At 41.9% G+C, this 18754-nt stretch overlaps 1 long non-coding RNA gene across 2 annotated transcripts in view; it reads right to left on the reverse strand.

Annotated features, from left to right (window-relative positions):
- LOC112129112 (uncharacterized) overlaps nucleotides 1–18754 on the reverse strand; it is a 105590-nt gene that overhangs the window by 50105 nt on the left and 36731 nt on the right. For both annotated transcript variants that reach the window (XR_008513820.2, XR_008513821.2), the window contains exon 2: nucleotides 6882–6969. This is a non-coding gene — a long non-coding RNA (uncharacterized LOC112129112). The remainder of the gene's footprint in view (nucleotides 1–6881; nucleotides 6970–18754) is intronic.

Raw genomic sequence — 18754 nt, forward strand, 5'->3', positions numbered from 1 at the left:
AAATCCCATTCTGCCATCTATTTTATCCATGTTCTATCCACATGGATGTACATTCAGATAAATATTTCCGTATTTACATTCAGGTCAGTACCAAGACAGGATATAAAACCATAAAGGGGGATAAAAGTTGCTGACTTTAAAACGTGATGAGAGACTACAAAAAAGAGACTGTTTCCAATGATGATACCTCAACGTTAGCGTCCAAGGCATACACAGTGACACTAAATTTGAGCCACTGGATACCATCACAGAGATGCCATCATTGTTGCCACATACCCTTTCTGGAAGAGGTCAATAGGTTCTCCTGGCCAGGCATGGTGGCTCATGCCTATCATCCCAGAACTTTGGGAGGCTGAGACGGGAGGATTGCTTGAGGACAGGAGTTCAGGACCAGCTTGGGCAACATATCAAGACGCCTGTTGCTACCAAAAAAAAACATTTAATTGTCTGGCATGGTTGCAGACACCTGTAGTTCCAGCTACTTGGGAGGCTGAGGCAGGAGGATGGACTAAGCTCAGGAGCTTGAGATTGCAGTGAGCTAGGATTGTGCCACTGCATCAGGCAACAGAGTGAGTCTGGCCAATAGAGCAAGACCCTGTCTCTATTAAAAAAAAAAATAGAAAGAAGGTTCTTCTATGAAATTATAAAATGGAGCCTTGGGTGCCACACATCCTTGGCTAAGACAGACAGAATCATCAAGGGAGCAAATAGAAAGCACAACTGCTGCCCTGTCTTCAGGTCTCTGTGTATTGCATTCTTTGCATTCATTGTTTCATGTAATCCCACAGCAGAAGCACTATTTATCCTCATTTATGATCAGGAAGGAAACTAAATCGCAGATGGTTTAGCAAATTTCCCATGTTGCATGACCAGGACTCTCCAGTTTCTAGAACCTTGGGTTGTCAACACAGGAGAAGCTGTTCTCACCTTTCCCATAGGAAGCAGGACACCCTCCCTGTAGTCACTATATTCCTCAAGTCCATGCCTTGGATCCTTTCTCAGACCTAGAGCCACTGTCCTCAGGGTGCCCACTCTCCTCTCTAGAGATGGTTGAGAAGCAACAGGGCATGAGGATCTGAAGGAACCCACTCAGTCACTTCCTTCCTGGGAGACGCTGGGGAATTGTTCTCACCCCTTCCAAGACTCGCTCTCCTCCAATGCAGGGTGTGGGTAAATATTGCACACCTTTTGGTGTGTTATGTGCATGCAATGGGTTAGCAAACTAAGGGCACAAAAAATAGAAGCTTGTGAACAACAGCAAAGACAACAACCATGCATGATTTTTATTTAGTTGGTGGGGATCTTCACCCAAGTAAAAGATCTGCAGTTCTACAGGTCCTACACAGAGGTAGGACCTCTCCAAGAAACAGGAGGCCTGCAAAATTCTCTGTGCTCGTTTTTAGTTCCAAAATTTCGGTTCCTCCAGGTATGCACTGACACCCTGCCTATGAGTAGCATCATCAGTGGAAACAACAGTCCTTCCTATTTAGTCAGTTGCCAAATTAAAAGGTGTCAACTGAGACACTTTTTTGGAGCTTTCTGAACCTAGCTTTTTATAGGCATCCTGTCTAGTATCTTCCCTGTGAAACATAATAAAAATCCCATTGGCATATATTTTAAAATTCAAATGAGTCCGAATCTTATTTTAACCATTAGGAGAAATTATTTGCAGCTCCTTAGAGATGCCCTGTAGTGTAAAGCTAGAATAGAAAAAAAAAAACATAATTCTAAACTGTTCTCCTCTATCTCATCTTTCTCGAGAAAGTGTGTGTATGTGTGTGCATTTGTCAGCCTATGGAGCAGGACGTTGTCAGTGCAGAGGGATAAAAAGACAAACAAGAAATTAAACTTTTCCATTGGGGAAATGTTTATTGGACACATACTTTTAGCCAGGGCTGGGGAATAGTAAACACTGGTGTATGTCTCTGCTGACTCACAGTCTGGCAACAGAAGTGGACCAGAAAGCTTATAAAGACAAATAGTGTGGCACATACTAAGACCCAGGGAAGCCCTTGGGCCTGTTGAAAGCCAAAGGAACCACATTTACTTCCAAGAATGGAGATAGGAAGCTGCTTCCGATCCTTTCTCAGCGGTGATGGAGCACATAGTTTTGTATTTGGCAAGCTTATTCCTTCTTTGGGTATGAGGTCAGTCTAATTATTTGAGAGCTCATTCTGAACCTTTAATTTTTCCACAGGCTTCCTCAAAAAACTAGACCAGAGAGATAATCTTTCTTCTTGCTCATAAAGCATTTCTCACACAGGGCAGTCTCCAACACATCCTCACTGTCATGTGTGTTGGTTCTGGGTAATCCAGATGATATGTAACTAACGTGATGTGCAACTATCCCCTGGCTAACTCACAAAAGCTTTGACCAACTGACTAGCAAGTTGAGCCTTCTCTGGTGCTGGTCCGGGTCCATGTGCAGCATGAAATGCAGCCCCAGTGTGCCTGGCTCCAGGGCACACAGCACTGGGATGTCCTTGGAAGAACAGCTTGACCTTGAACCAGACACTGGAGTTTGGAGGCTATGCACAAAGGTTTCTGTGCTGAAGCACTGGGTTTTTCACCATCTACATCCTGTGAACTCAGCTGTGTGTCCTGGTCAGTAGTTAGCATGCCTCTCAGTGTATCCTGATTGGTGACTGCCTTTCTCAGCGACATGTCCCCTGGCCCCTAAAGTAAGTGCACATTCTATGACACCTGTCTTTTTGTTAAACCACTTCAAATACACCCTTTAATTCAAATGAAAATCTCTTCAGCCATTTTGTCTTGATAGTATAACAACACTAAGACAGAAACTTAATTGTATTTATATGAGACATTATGATTTTTCTTTATTTTTAAAAAAGAACTATAACATACCGTATCAGGCTGGTGTCATTTGGCTTTGTCAGGTAAAAGCAAACATCTTCTGACTGTGCTTGCAAATGGGTCTAGGGAAAAGGTATTTATCTGGTCGATAGCTGCATTCTAATATTAGGGATCATGTTGATTTCCTCCAAAATAAAATTCCACATCTGGAATAGCAGCAGCAATTGAAGTCACCACTTGATTAAGCAGAAAAGAGCCCATCTTCATTCCCCAGGATCCATCCACAGCCCCAACAGGTGAGTTAATGGGATCATAGTATGTGGTGAGTATCACCCACATCTATCCATATTCGATGGCGGAACTTACATCCATTCAGAGTCAGGATTGTGGTTAAGCTTTTGGTTTACTATTCTGATAGGGAAGGATGTTCCAGGGACTTCCTATCAGAAAGAACTAAAGAATTCTGCCCATTGCCAAGTATGTACATTATAAATTTTATATTCTGGAAATGGAGAGATAACCACAGCATGAGTCCACAGACCTACAGGGACCACCACGATTTGAGCTTGGCTTAATTCTCCATTTATTACCTAAGCACTATAAGCCCTCACTTTGATGGGCAGATCCCAGTGGTATTTTGGATCCCCAGGAATTAACATCAATTCAGAGTCAGAAAATCCTGAAGGGTCTCAATATTTCCTTTTCCTCTGTGTAGCACCACTCTTGTAAGTGACTCCGTGTTCCTTTGGGTACGGCTTGGAAGAAGATTCACGATCTGCACTTGTGACAGTGCAGCCGCCCTCGAGAGGATTCAATCAAGGGGCTTCCAATCTGAGAACTGGTTAGGCCTGGGATTGGGGCGAGAGGCTGTGACTGTTCCCTGTGGCACCTCTGACCACCCAGACCTGGTGGAGTTTCTGCCATCAAATAGATAAAGCAACACTTATTAGGCTGCCCATCTACTTCATTCTTAAGGACACCATAATAGCCAGTCAGGCACTGCCAAAGATCCCTGTGGCCAGCAGCAGTCTGCTGGCCCCTCATTCCCACTGCCCATTCTGCATGGCCCACCTATCTCTAGTGTTAAGTTCTGCCACCCAATCTCTGCCACCTGGGGATCCCATCATCCCCGCTGCAGTCAGAATCCAAATGAGTAGCAGCATCGTCCATGATGGTACAATGGCCTCCTCACCACTGCGCTTCTCAGAGTCTTAACAAAGGGAAGACACTCTGGGTCCCCTTGAGGGATGTAATTGAGAGGTAGAAGGGTTGGGAGGTAAAGGTTTCATGTAAAAAGTCCATTTCATGCCGGGTGCAGTGGCTCACACCTGTAATCCCAACACTTTTGGAGGCTGAGGCGGGTGGATCACCTGAAGTCGGGAGTTCAAGACCAGCCTGCCATCAACATGGAGAAACCCCGTCTCTACTAAAAATACAAAATTAGCCAGGCGTAGCGGCGCATGCCTGTAATCCCAGCTACTCAGGAAGCTAAGGCATGAGAATTGCTTGAACCCAAGAGGCAGAGGTTGCTGTGAGCCGAGATCATGCCATTGCACTCCAGCCTGGGCAAAACAGCGAAACTCCGTCTCAAAAAAACAAAACAAAACAAAAAACAAACAAACAAACAAACAAAATTTCAACATTCCCATCCCCCTAAACCTTTGGATCCCTTCCCTTCCATTATGGCAAGGAAGTTCTGGCATCTCATCCTTTTTAAGTGTGGATCCCCACTGGGCCCAAGCTTCGGTCATCCAAACCAAATAAACCAGTAGACCTAATTCCAGCCACACATTAAATCCAAGGTCTCTGGTAAATGCAACCACATACAGGAATTTGGTCCTACCCAGTGTAATATCCTGTCTTCTTTGTCTAACACCCTCATAACACATTACTACTCATATCCCTCAAGTTTCTAATAACATAAATTGGTCAGATCTCACAATTCTTTTGAAACGTAAGCCATTTCCTCCGGTGTCCTGCTTTGTACTTGTTCTTTAGACCTTGTTGAGCAACAAAAGGTGGCTGGTTTGGTCTTGAAAAGGATTGGCCCACCTTTCAAGGGAACTTCCCTCCATGACATTATTACAATTTCTTCCAGCAATAAAAGCCTGGTCTCCTCAGACACCAATGGCAAGCTGTTTCCACCGGTAAGGAAGGAGGATCAAAGGGACTCAGGCCTCCAAAATTATCAGCTTCATCTGAATGCACCCAAATATCTCCATTATCAGTTTTCAAGGTCCCACTCCTTCCCAAAGAACCCTCTAAATTTCATGTAGAGGCTTGCCATAGCTTTGAATTCACTTTAGGTTGTAATTCTTCATCCTGCACAATTTAGTATTTTGTCTAGTTTTCAGCAAGGTCAGCCCTGGAGATATAAAGAAAAAAGAAAGATTCAGAGGGTTCTCTCTGATTGTTTGGTGGAGACTTGAACTGAGAGTTTAATGGCCTGAGTGTGTCCTTTTCCTTTCTCTATGTGCTCCAGTGCACTGAGGAAGAACCACCTGCCCTCCTGTCCTGGTGGTCATCATGACCCCTTCACAGTCAAACATGGCAGCCACCTGCTCCTCAGGCATTTGCTTCAGGAAGCATTTCGTTCACACACCACTGCAGGTGACACACTAATTGCTCATGATGCCACTGCCTGCCATGACAAGGAGCTCAGCACCGTATTCAAATCCAAAGATCAAATCTTGCCCCAAATCCCATCTTTGAGGACCTGGGGGTCACTCCTGGAACCACTTTCTGTATTACAAGCATTCAGTCAAGAGACCAGTTATTTTAATAGAAAAAAATATAATATGAAGAAGTGTTAACTAAATTATTGAGAATGAAAAAGATAACGGTAGACATGGATTTCCCACAGAGGTAATACCTAGAGCATCTCCCAAAGGAGATTCCTCAGCAGTTCCTCCAATGCTTGGTAATAAAATGCAAATGACAACAACGACAGTAAGAGGGCCCAGTGCCATTTATAACCTTAGGTAATAAGTTGCAAGTGTTTTCTATAGAAATTGGCTACCTGAAGGAAGCAGCTACTACCCCCAGAGCTGCAGGGATAAAGGAAGGAGGGTGGGAATATTAAAGTTTAGAAGCTTGAAGGAAGGATCCTGCAGAGATGGAACTGAGACCTTTGAGAAAAGGATCCAGTGGGACTGGGTGCCTTGCTGGCTGATGCTGAGCCCTCTGAGAAGATACGTCAAGGCTGTTTCAAGTAGCATAAGAAGCTGGACCTGGTGTGGTGGCTCATGCCTGTAATCCCAGCATTTTGGGAGGCCAAGGTGGTTGGATTACCTGAGCTCAGGAGTTTGAGACCAGACTGGCCAACATGGTGAAACCCCATCTCTACTAAAAATACAAAAATAGCTGGGCATAGTGGCAGGCGCCTGTAATCCCAGCTACTCAGGAGGCTGAGGCAGGAGAACTGCATGAAACTAGGTAGCGGAGCTTGCAGTGAGCCCAGATTGTGCCACAGCACTCCAGCCTGGGTGACAAGAGCGAAACTCCATCTCAAAAAAAAAAAAAAAAAAAGCTAAAAATTGGACTTACCAGCTGCTACTGGAATTGACTGGACCTGCTAGGGTGAAGGATCGTGGCTGCAGAGACATTGACAAGAGCAGAAAGCCAAGGGAAATAACGAATCCCATCTCCCTCCTCCAGCCTGCCAGCCTCTCTCCAGAGGCCCCTACTGTCAGTGCGTTACAGAGCTATGAGGCAAAGGAGAATGTGTTTTCCAGAGTCCCAGCCCCAGCATCAAGAAAGGTACATAAAAATGTGGGTTTAAAGCTAAAAGTCAAGAGGTTAATAACCAGCAGACCCACACAGAGAGAAAGGCATCAGGTCTCAATGTATACAAGTTAGGTACTGCCAGCTCCAGGAAGCTCCTACACACTCTTCCCATGTGCAGCCCTCACCCGACCCCATGAAGGCAATCATGACCCTGACTTTCAATGTACCACCTCTGTGCCTTTCTTTATACTTTTACCACCTAGGTATGCATCCCTCAGCACTATCATTTATTTTTACTAGTTTTTAAACCTACAATGTGGTCCAGATGCAGTGGCTCATACCTTCAATTCCAGTGCTCTGGAAGACCAAGGTGGGAAGATCTCTTGAAGCCACGAGAGACCAGCCTGGGCAGCATAGTGAGACCCGTCTCTACAAAATAAAAATTAAAAAATTAAAAAGGGGCCGGGCACGGTGTCTCATGCCTGTAATCCTAGCACTTTGGGAGGCCAAGGCAGGCAGATCACCTGAAGTCAGGAGTTTGAGAGCAGTCTGGCCAACATGGCGAAACCCATCTCTACTAAAAATACAAAAAAATTAGCTGGGCATGGTGGCACATGCCTGTAGTCCCAGCTACTCGGGAGGCTGAGGCAGGAGAATCATTTGAACCTGAGAGGCAGAGGTTGCAGTGAGCTGAGGTCATGCCACTGCACTCCAGCATGGGCGATAAAGCGAGACTCCATCTCAAAAAAAAAAAAAAAAAATTAAAAACTCTGCTATACATCTTCTTTTGTGCCTGGGAGCTTTTATTCAACATATAATTGTGTGTAGCTGTAGCTTATCCATTTTCACTGCTTTATAGTATTCCATGTATGAATATATCATCATTTATTATCCATTATAGTTGAAGGACATCTTCCAAACAACTGTTGCTTTTAAGGCACAGTTATCTGAGATAACTCAGATAGTTATTCTTAAACTTTCTGTTTTCAGGGTCCCTTTACATATTTAAAGTTTATTGAGCATCCCAAAGCAATTGTATTATGTCGGTTTTATCTATCAAAATTTACTTTATTAGAAATGAAAACTGAGAAATTTTAAAATATTTAATAGTTCCTTTTAAAATAACAATAAAAACCCATTACATGTTAATATAAATATTGTATTAAAACAACTATACTTCCCCAAAAGAGAAAATTTTAATGAGAAGAGAAGCATTGTTTTACATTTTTCAAATCTCTTTTAACATCTGGCATCATAGAAGACAGCTGTACTATTGGGTCTGCTTCTGCATCCAATCTGTTGCAATATTTTGTTGGGTTGAATTAGGCAAAGAAAATCCAGGTTCACACAGATATGTCATTGGAAATGGGAGGATCTTGCAGACCTTCTGAAAGAAACTTCAGGATCCCTGGGGGTCCTTGGGCCATCCTTTACGAACTGCTGATTTAGACAAAGTTCTAGAAAATCAAATGCAATTCCTAAACAAGATTCCATGGAGGAAGGCCAAGTGGGTTTCTACAGTTCTTGTGTTTAAAATGCTGTGATTAATGTGTCTCTTCTCCCTTTGCAAGCCTCTTAGCTTATCCCCTGCAAAAAGAAAACTAATAGTAAACTCAAACAAATCAATTAGTCAGGGGGGTGGGAATAAGGTACATCATCCCCCCAACCCCATTGACCAGTGGATCCCAGTTTAAACTCCACTGAGTGCATTTTGCACAATTTCTACAGGAATCATGCAATACTTTTGTAATAAGAAAATAAAAATTCTTTTCTAGAGAAGAAATAAATGGAGGAAGAGGAGAGGTAGAACATCCAGAAGCTTTTCCCACTTTTCTGACTTGACAAGGGAAACCCCAGAGACCAAGATGGTGAGTGGAGAGGGAAGAGCTGGATGAGGGAAGAATGATGGAGCAGCCAAGACACCCAGAGTTCTGCTCATGGACAAGACACACATATGACACGTGTCAGAATGTGACTTCCCGTTCCAAAAGGAAGAGAAAGGTGTTTTTCTGAGTTCATATTTCTTCATCCATGGGACTGAAATGCAAACCTCAAGAGTCCAGGAGAGAAAAACAACCGTGCAAGTAGAACACCTCAAGACCCTTCCACTGAGACCGCGGTTGTGCCTCTCCTTTATGCAATTCTCTGTGCCTCCACGTTCCTGTTTGAGTGAGTAGAGTAAAAATCTTCCAGCTCCCAAAGCTGTCCACTAACTCAGATAAAGAAACCATCTGCAAAGTAGAACCGCATCAGAGCACAAAAGGTGGGTCCTCACTAATGAACAGGAGCCTGGTTTGACAGCCTGGGCTGCCCGCCAAACTCATTTGTTTCCAGACTTTCCATTTGCCAGCTGAAGTTGTTGAGAATTAATAGGCCCCCAAAATATTTCCTTGGATACATGATGCAAGAGCTGCCAACTCTGGCCACTTCCAGTGATGTTAGAAAAAGCAAAGTTAAAATGTAATGAAATAGAAGAGCCAAGGTACCGTAAAGCACACTCCAAATAGAAGCCATCCCAAAAGGAACATTCTGTTAATTTGCTGCATTCACTGAGAGGAACACTTATTCTAAATTCATATTCCAATCTCAAGTGTCAGCAAGCTACCACTGAGAGCAGGAGAAGGGAAGTCTTCGTCTACTACCATAGTTAATAAATAAGCATTCAATTGTATGGGACTGTTCAATTTAAATAATCCAGATAGTGTATACGAACTTTTCTTGGGAGAGATTTAGAAAGTAAATTTTAACTGAAACAGAGAATAAAAGGTAAAGTAGAATGGAAGAGGAATCCTGGAATCCTCATAAAATGTTAATTTTAATAAACCTAAGAAGACTCTTTTTAAAAATAAACTGATTGGCTTCCAGTTTTGGGCCTGGTATGTAAGGAGTTAACGACTGAAAAGCCAAACAAACTGAAAAATCAACACTTCTGCTAGATCTGTCGGAGAACTGGGGTCACAGGGCAAACCGATGCACCAAAAATTAGAGAAATAAACAGGCAGAGGCAGAAAATCACAACTTTCTGGAAGCAAAACCCACGAGCAGGAAACTCCATGAAGACCAGTGTTAAGGTAGCAAACCTGAACTATAATTGATGGGGGCTCAGCATGGACAAGTTTGAGAGTCAAAAACTTCAGAGAGGACCCAGTCATAGGGGAATCCCCATGTTTTCATGAGTTTTACCTCCAAGAGCTCCACCAGGTCCTTCTGGTAAATATCAGAGAAAATCCCCATGTGCTTCCAAAAGGGGAAGGAAGAGAAAGAACCATTTTGAAATATGCCAGAGCATTCTGGTCTTTTTAACAAGGCCTGCTCTGAGGAGAAACACTTTTACCAGAGCCTAACCTGCTGGCATATTATCAAAGCCTAACTTACCTGGAGAAAGGAAGTTACCCAACCCCAGATTCCTCTACCCATCCTGTCCCACCTAAGTGGGAAACAAAAAAAAAAACTGAAATGCACTGGTGAAGTTCACAGTCCAGGACACAGGCTCACCGAAAGACTGAGACCTAATCACAGGGCAATGGAATGCTTCTCCCACCCCACACCTTACCACCACACAGCTAAAGGTCTATTTACCAGAGTTCCTTTCTACCAGTACATCATTTCCAGATTTCAACAAAAAATTTACAAGATATACTAAGAGGCAAACAACACAGTTTGAAGAGACTGAACAAGCAACAAAAGTAGACTCAGCTATGGCAGGGATGTTGGAATTATCAGACCAGGAACTTTCTTAAAACTTAATATCTTAGGGGCCTAAATGGAAAAAGTAGACAACATGCAAGAACAGATGGATAATGTAAGAAAAGAAGTTGAGATTCTAAGAGAGATCAAAAAGAAATGCTAGAGATCACTTTAACATGAATAACAAATGCTTTTGACAGACTCAATACCATACTTTATACAGCTGAAGAAAGAGTATCTGAGCATAAGTATATAATGATAGAAACTTCCAAAACGGAAAAGCAAAGAGAAAACATATACTGGAAAAAAATCAGAGGAAAGTAATCAAGAGCTGTGGGACAGCTATGAAAGGTATAACATACATGGGAATATCAGGAGGAGAAGAAAGAGAGAAAGGAATAGAAATAATATTTGAAGTAATGATAACTGAGATTTCCCAAATTAAAGTGAGACACTAAACGACAGATCTAAGAACCTAAGGGAATACTAAGCTGAATAAATGCAAAAAAAGAAAAAAACTACATGTAAGCATATTATATTCAAATTGCAGAAAATCAAAGATAAAGAAAAAATGTTGAAAGAATCCAGAGAAGAAAAAAAAACCGTAAAGAAAAAGCAAAGCAAAGAAAAGAATTACATCTGACTTCTCTTCAGAAACCATGCAAGCAAAAAAAAAAGAGTGGAGTGTAATATTTAGTGTTGAGAGATTAAAAAAAAAAAACAAAAAAAACACCAACCTAAAATTCTGTAACCTGTGAAGTTACCCTTCAAAAGTGAAAGAGAAATAAAGATTTTCTCAGACAAACAAAAATTAACGGAACTTGTTACCAGTAGTCCTACCTTGCAAGAAATATTAAAAGAAGTTCTTCAGAGAGAAGGAAAATCATATAGCTCAGAAACCCAGATCTACATAAAGAAAGGAAGCACATCGGAGAATAAATAAGTGAAAGTAAAATTAAAATGTTTTATTTTTCTTATCCTTAATTGATCAAACAGATAACACTTTGTTCAAAATAATAACAATCACATATTCAATTATATGTATATATATGTATATATGCTTATGTATAATTCAAATAAGTGATAGTAATGATACAAGGGATGGAAGAGAGGAATTCAAACTATTTTGTTATTACAAGGTTACAGGGTACTTGCATTACCTATGAAGGAGTACAGTGTTTTTTGAAAGTGGACTTGAATTAGTTGTAAAATATATTGAAAATTCTATGGAAACCACTAAAAGAGGGGAAGAAAGTATAACTGATATTGAAGAAAGGAGAAAATCATATAAAATGCTCAATTAAACCACAAAAAGCAGAAAACACAATCTGCCAACACTCAAACAAGAAGAAACAATCTGGATAGACCTATATCTATTACTATCACTGAACCAGTAATTAATAACCTTCCAAAATAGAAAGCACCAGGTCCAGATGGGTTCACTGGTGAATTCTACCAAACATTTAGGGAAGAAATTATACTAATTCTCAATATTCTCTTCCGGAAGATAAGAAGAGAGGGACTACTTCCTAAATCATTATGAGGCTGCCATTACCCCAATACCAACCAGACAAAGACATTACAAGAAAAGATACAAGAATTCTCAACAAAATATTTTCAAATTGAATCCAACAAAGCATATAAAGAACTATGCGGCACAACCAAGTGGGATTTATCCCAAGTATGCAAGGGATACATAAATTAATGTAGTAAGTTACCTCAACAGAATAAAGAAGGAAAATCAAATAATCATGTAAACAGATGCAAAAAAAAAAAGCATTTGACAAAATCCAACACCCATCTAAGGTTTTTTAAAAATCTCTCAGCAAACTAGAAATAAAGGGGAGCTTCTTCAACTTAATGAACAACATCTACCAAAAAAAGAAAAAACAAACTACAGCTAACATAATTCTTAAGGTGAGAAACTTGAAGTTTCTCAACTCATGGAGGTCATGAATGAGGTAGGGATGTGCTCCTTCACCACTGGCTTTTAACAATATACTGGAAGTCTTAGACAATACAATAAGACAAGAAAATGGGCTAGGGGGAAGCTATACAGATTGGGAAGAAATAAATAAAACTTAAAGCTGTCTTTGTTTGCAGATGACGTGATCATCTATGTAGGAAATCTGAAAGAACTGACCAAAAAATCCTCTGGAACTAATAAGCAATTTTAGCAAGATTGCAGGATACAAGGCTAATGCATAAAATCAATTGCTTTCCTATATACCAACAATGACCAAGTGGAATGTAAAATTAAAAACACATTGCCATTTACATTAGCATACAAAAATGAAATACTTAGGCATAAATACAGCAAAATATGTACAAGATCTACATGAGGAAAATTACAAAACTTACAAATCTCTGATGAAAGTCATCAAAGAAGTAAACAAATAGAGAGATATTCCATATTCATTGATAGGAAGATCTGATATTGTCAATATGTCAGTTTTTCCCAGCTTTATAAACTTAATACAAACCCAATAATAGTCCTAGCAATTTATTTTGTGCATATTGACAAACTGATTTTAAAGTCTTTATGTAGAGGCAACAGAACAGCCAACTCAACACTGAAGAAAAACAAAGTCAGAGGACTGTTACTACATGACTTCAAGACTTACTATAAAGCAACAGTAATTAAGACCATGTGCTACTGTTGAAAAAATACACCAATGGAATAGAATATAAAGCCCAGAAATAGACCACATTAAATAGCCAACTCATGTTTGTTTGAAAATTGAGCAAAAGCAATTACATGGAGCAAAGACTGTGTTTTCAACAAATGGTGCTGGAACAACTAGACTCCCATAGGCACACACACAAAAAATTTACACAGACTTTCCACCCTTCACAAAAATTAACTCAAATTCAAAACTATAAAATCCTAGAAGATAACATAGAAGAAAAATAAGGATTGGGCAGTGGGGAGGAATGGATAAATAGGCAGAGTGCAGACAATTTTAGGCACTGAGACTATTCTGTAAGGTACTATAATGGTGGATGCACGTCATTGTACATTTGTCCAAAAGCATAGATTGTACAACACCAAGAGTGAACCCTAATGTAAATGATGAACGTTGGGGGGTAATGATGTGTCAATGTAGCTTCATCAGTTGTAACAGATGTACCACTCTGGTGTGAGATGTCAGTAATAGGAGTGGCTGGGGAGGGTGAGGCAGGGCTTATGTGGGAAGTCTCTGTACATTCCACCTAATGTTGCTTTGAATCTAAAACTTCTCTAAAAATAAATCATATTAATTTATATAAAAGATAGATTTTCTTGCAAATCATTGGCTGCATTTCCTTTCAGATTATGTGTTTTCTCAAAGCGCATATACTTATCAAACCACTATCAAGCAACTTAAACTCTGGACTTGCCCCACCCTGTGCTGAAATTCTCAACACAAGTCTGTGCAGTTAATAAACATCGTATCCCCTGTTGGGAGAGCTCACTGAGGTCCCAGCACAGAACTCAGCACTTTTACACAGGTTATCACATACGTTCCCACTACAACCCAGAGAGAGAGATAAGTATTTTCACCTCCACATGGAATATGGAGAAACTGAATTTCAGAAATGAAGTAACTTGCTCTCCAATACATACAGTCTCAAACACACTATTATTGGGAGATCAAAACAAAATAATATGAAACTAACCTCTGTGAGTGTATGTGTGTGCGTGTGTGTGTGTGTTGGGAAGTAAGATAGAAGGCGATGAGTGTCTAGAGCAGTCTCAATAACATGAGAATAATTCCTTACAAGTTAGATTTAGGAAGTGGCTGCAAGAGATTCAGTTTTGTGTTCAGGGAAAATCCCATGGAGGAATTTAGACACCACTGGGGAAAAACTCTAAGAGACTAAAGACAGAGAGCACCAATAACTGGCAGGCAGCAGCTATTTGCATGCCTTTGTGGCTCCATCCTGAAAAACATAACCATGTCAACCATCTTCAAAGAAATATCATTATAGAAATTTCAAGTTGGTACAGATCATCTTCACCAAAACCTTACACCCATCTCAGAATATCTAGAACATGGTTTCTCCCCACTAAGCAGTCACAACCTTTACAAGATCAAAGACAAACGTTTGTGTGTCAGTAACCCAAGAAGCCTGTGTTTGTCAGGATTACTCACACTAGCTGCTGCATCAAAAAAAACAACCACATTTCTCACTGGCATAATAGACCAATGGAAGCTGGGCAGCTCTCTTCCAAGCATGTGTTAGACCCCTTGTATCTTGTGGCTCAGACCACTGAGTCTTCTTAATGTCTCCTGGATCCTTCACATTCAAAGAGTCTGCATCACACAAGACATTTTAGGGGCCAGGATGGAAAGTAGCAAAAATCACTTCTTCCCACATCATTGGTTCAAACTCATTGTACCAACCAATTCAAGTGAGGCCTTGGGAAAAGCAGTTTAGCTGTGTACCCAGGAAGGAATGGAACCCCAGATATATGCAAGCAAGCAGCTCGGTGAACAGTCTCTGTGATTCCTGGGGCTCCACCAAAGTAGGGAATGCCTGGAAAGGAGGAGGAGCCAGTGCGGAAGAAAGAGGAAAAAGACTCCATGAAATTCAGCCCAGCTCTGACATGGAATGACTTTGTGGTCTTGGTGTAGATATGGAAACTCTTAAAGTCTCAGTTTCTTATATGTGACATGAAGCTAAAAATAACTAGCTCATGGGTTGTTATAAGGACTGATAGAAGCAACGCATGGAGGTGTGGGCTTTAAAAGATTCAAGACCGGATGCTGGACCCTTCCTCCAAGGAAGGACTTTGGCGACGTGACCTAGCAAGTGTGAGGGAGCTGAGGACTTCTGCTCGTAGGGGAGGTGTTTTTCAAGAGGTACCCAGCCTCAAAACTATTCCCTGCTCAAATCCAGAAGGGTCTGCTCAGCATACCGTCCCCATGCCCCAGCTCCGTAGCCTAGAGTAGCTGAGCAGAGCAAGCCCATCACAAAGGAGGAAAATAGCCTCTGGTCCAGCTTTGCCTGGATCCAAACGGTGACATCCTAAGGACAAGGAGACCTGATGAGGTGGAACTCCAGTCCTCGCTGTCTAGACCTTTGGATATTTGCAGGAAGAGGGAAAGCACATATTTTTTTTTCTATTAATCCTAAAGGCATTGATACCAGGATACCGTGTGTTCAACTCAGAATCAATCCAGAGCACACAGAATGGACTGGGGCCCTGGAGGCAGACATGTGATAAGCTGAGGGTGACTGAGGAGTCCCAGAGGGGACCAAAATCCACGTCCCTCAGCCACACGTCATGGAAGGTGTCAACCCCTCCATCCTTCCCATGCATAGGGCATGTGCTACAGATGGCCCAGCCCATTCTCTCAGGGGCCAGGAGAAAGACAAGTGGCTTCTTCCTCCTGGGAGGCCAGGGAAGCCTCACACAAAGCCCTCCCATGTGGCATCCCACTTCTTTTGGCTCTCTGCCTGAAATCAGAAAAAGGATTTGATTCTAAATCTAAACTTTATGGTTTGAAGCTTGATCATTTAAGATACTTGACAGCCAACCCTTCTCCTTCGCATCTGCCCAAGGAAATCATGAAAGAGCCAGGTTCCCTCCAGCTGCTGACTGTACCATCCTTAGGACAGAAAATGTATCCCCATGATTACAAAATGGCAGCCCAACCCCAGGCTCTGCATTGCTGTTCCAGGTAGAGAAAAGAAGGAGAGGGGAGGGCTAAAGGAAAATGGAAAAAAGCACATGCTGGCTGACCCTGTCCATTTTCATCAGAAAAAATCAACGACTTTCCATGACGACCTACCCAGCAGATTTTCACTTAAATGTCTTTGGCTGAAACCATGTCACACAGCCACGCTCACCAGCCAGAGAGCCTGGGAAATAACATTCTTTGATCTCTATGTTGTCCCGCTGAAAAAAGTATTTGTCAATAAAGAAAAGTGAGGAATAGCCATTAGGTAGTCAGCCAGCAGTGTTGCTCAAAAAGCCAACAAAGCTTTGCTTGGGGGGGAAAAATTAAACCTAGAGTTGGGACTAAAGTGGCTACAATGCCCTGTTTAAGTGACCCCTTTTGACAGTTCATTTCCACCATGCACCCAAATGCCTGGAACAAGACCAGAGACAGAGCATCAACTTGACTCACTCAAATAACTCAAAATGTGTGCATTTCCACATAATTACTGATTTCCTCAACAGATTCAATGTCTAAGTTTATCTTCACTTTAATCCAATTTCATGCCTGGAGCAGAGGGATTCCAGCAGAAGGTCTTTCTTAACCTTCTGATATCATTAATTATTGCTACATTGGGAGTTACTGCACAGAACAAGTAGGTTTTTAAATAGAAATCATTTGTCTCTCAGCAGGGAGACTCAACAGCTTTATTTCCGAATATTCAAACTGCTGCACTTGAGTAATCGGGTTTCATGGTGATCTCCCTGTGCTCACCTCCAAGCAGAATAAATCCTTCCTCTTAGTTCCCAGACCAGCCCAATTTGCCACCTGTAGCAGGAGACGTCCATTTCCTCCTTTAATTGTTGAATAGGTTTTTCTAGAAGGAAAGGCCAGCCTCTCCCTGAGCTCCGGGCACTTGGTCATGCTTCCTGGTGATTTTCTGCTAAAGGAAATCCCCTAACTCATTAAAAAATAATAATAATAGATTAATTGACCAGTTCAGTAACAAGTCGCTCCAGGACCCAATAAACTTTGCAAAGAGTACATTCCAATTACAACTGGGCTCAGCGGGAGCCCGGTGGGTAAGCCAGCATAATCTTTCTCCAGCACACAGGAATTTTTGTGTTTTCTTCTCCATTCATGTCACTCTTCTGCTTCAGTGTGGGCTTGGGGTCCATCTGCAGCCCCTATCCTGTCAATTTCTTGCCACTAAGACTCTAGTGACTCTTGTGACCCAAGGTTCCAGCGAATGACTTTGTCAAACCAACATGGTCTCATAAAGGGTTACTGCGGGCTCGGGTTTGCAGAAGCCTTGCAATGGGGTATTCGGGCCAAGTAGAGACAAACATCTAGGAAGCTGTGAGTGTTTTGGCGCGTAGTGCAGCTGCAGCTTGCCCTCCACGGGGCAAGAAGGTCAGCAGGAAGCAGGGACTTCAGTAACTAGCCTGATTGCAAAAGCAGGCAGAAGAATTGTGGCCAAGTCTCAGATAATGAGCCTGCTGAGAGGTAGAGGATGCTTCTTGATGGGGCTACTCCCTCCAGGACAAGCTACACCATAATTTGGAAACCTTGACACCATAAAAATAATCCACCTGAAAGGGCACCAGAGTGCAAAGCAACTCAACAAATGTTTATTAGGCACCTCTCACGTGAGATGGTGGATATGTTAATGTGTTTAATCATTTATATATATAATGACATCATGTTGTAAATGTTTAATTATGCGGTACAATTCATTTTAAAAAATAATAAAGAAAGAAGGGAAAGAGAGAAAGATGGAAGGGAGGAACGAAGGAAAGAAGGAAGGATGAGAGGGAGGGAGGGAGAGAGGGAGGCAAGAAAGAAAGAAAGAAGAAAGGAAGGAAGGAAGGAAGAGACGGAGGGAGGGAAGGGAGAAGGAAGGAAGGAAGGAAGGGAGGGAAGAAAGAAAGAGAGAGAGAGAAAGAAAGAGAAAGAAAGAAAAAGAAACAACCTCTTATGTGTCAGCTCTGACCCAGAACTCATGGGCTGCAAAAATCTAAGCCAAGGGCTAGGCATGGTGGTTCATGCCTGTAATCCCAGCACTTTGGGAGGCCAAGCCAGGCAGATCACCTGAGGTCAGGAGCTCAAGACCAGCCTGGACAACATGGCAAAACCCCATCTCTACTAAAAATATAAAAATTAGCGGAGCATGGTGGCAAACACCTGTAATCCCAGCTACTCAGGAGGCTGAGGCAGTAGAATCGCTTGAACCCAGGAGGCAGATGTTGCAGTGAGCCGAGACCAGGCCACTGCACTCCAGCTTGGGCGACAGAATGAGACCCTGTCTCAAATAAATAAGTAAATAAATAAATAAATAAATAATAAACTAAGCCAAGGTCCTTCGCCTTTCTCAATCCCTCTGAAATATCTCTGCAAATAAAATATAATCTAGAAATTAAAAGTACAGCTATAACATTCTAAACTCAGCCTCTCTTTTTTGGCCCTTTTCTCCATATCTTTTTTTCTCATTTCAACTTCCCCTCGCCAGTGTCACTTTTTTATGTAGGCTAAAAGAAGAGCCAGCCCCAGCAATGAAGGAGGGACGTGGCCTGTTTCTCACATAAGAAAAGGCAAAGCAAACATCCTAGTCCCGGGCAGGGCAACCCTGTGCCCAATGAGTCTATGCACAGACTTGGTGGTGGGGCACTCCTGCTTCTAGAAACCAACAGCTTTGAGACCTTCAGTGACCCCTAGCTATACATCTCCACCCCATTCCTTGCTGTAGATCACAAGCTTCTCAAGGGCATGAATCAAGTCTCATGGACCTCGATAGTTGTAGTGACTACCAGAAGCTACTAGGTACTGAATCAGGGTTTCTAATCCTCACACTGTTGACATCTGGGGCCAGATAATTCTGT

Source organism: Pongo abelii, chromosome 16 (genome assembly GCF_028885655.2).
Source record: "Pongo abelii isolate AG06213 chromosome 16, NHGRI_mPonAbe1-v2.0_pri, whole genome shotgun sequence".
Taxonomy (NCBI): Eukaryota; Metazoa; Chordata; class Mammalia; order Primates; family Hominidae; genus Pongo; species Pongo abelii.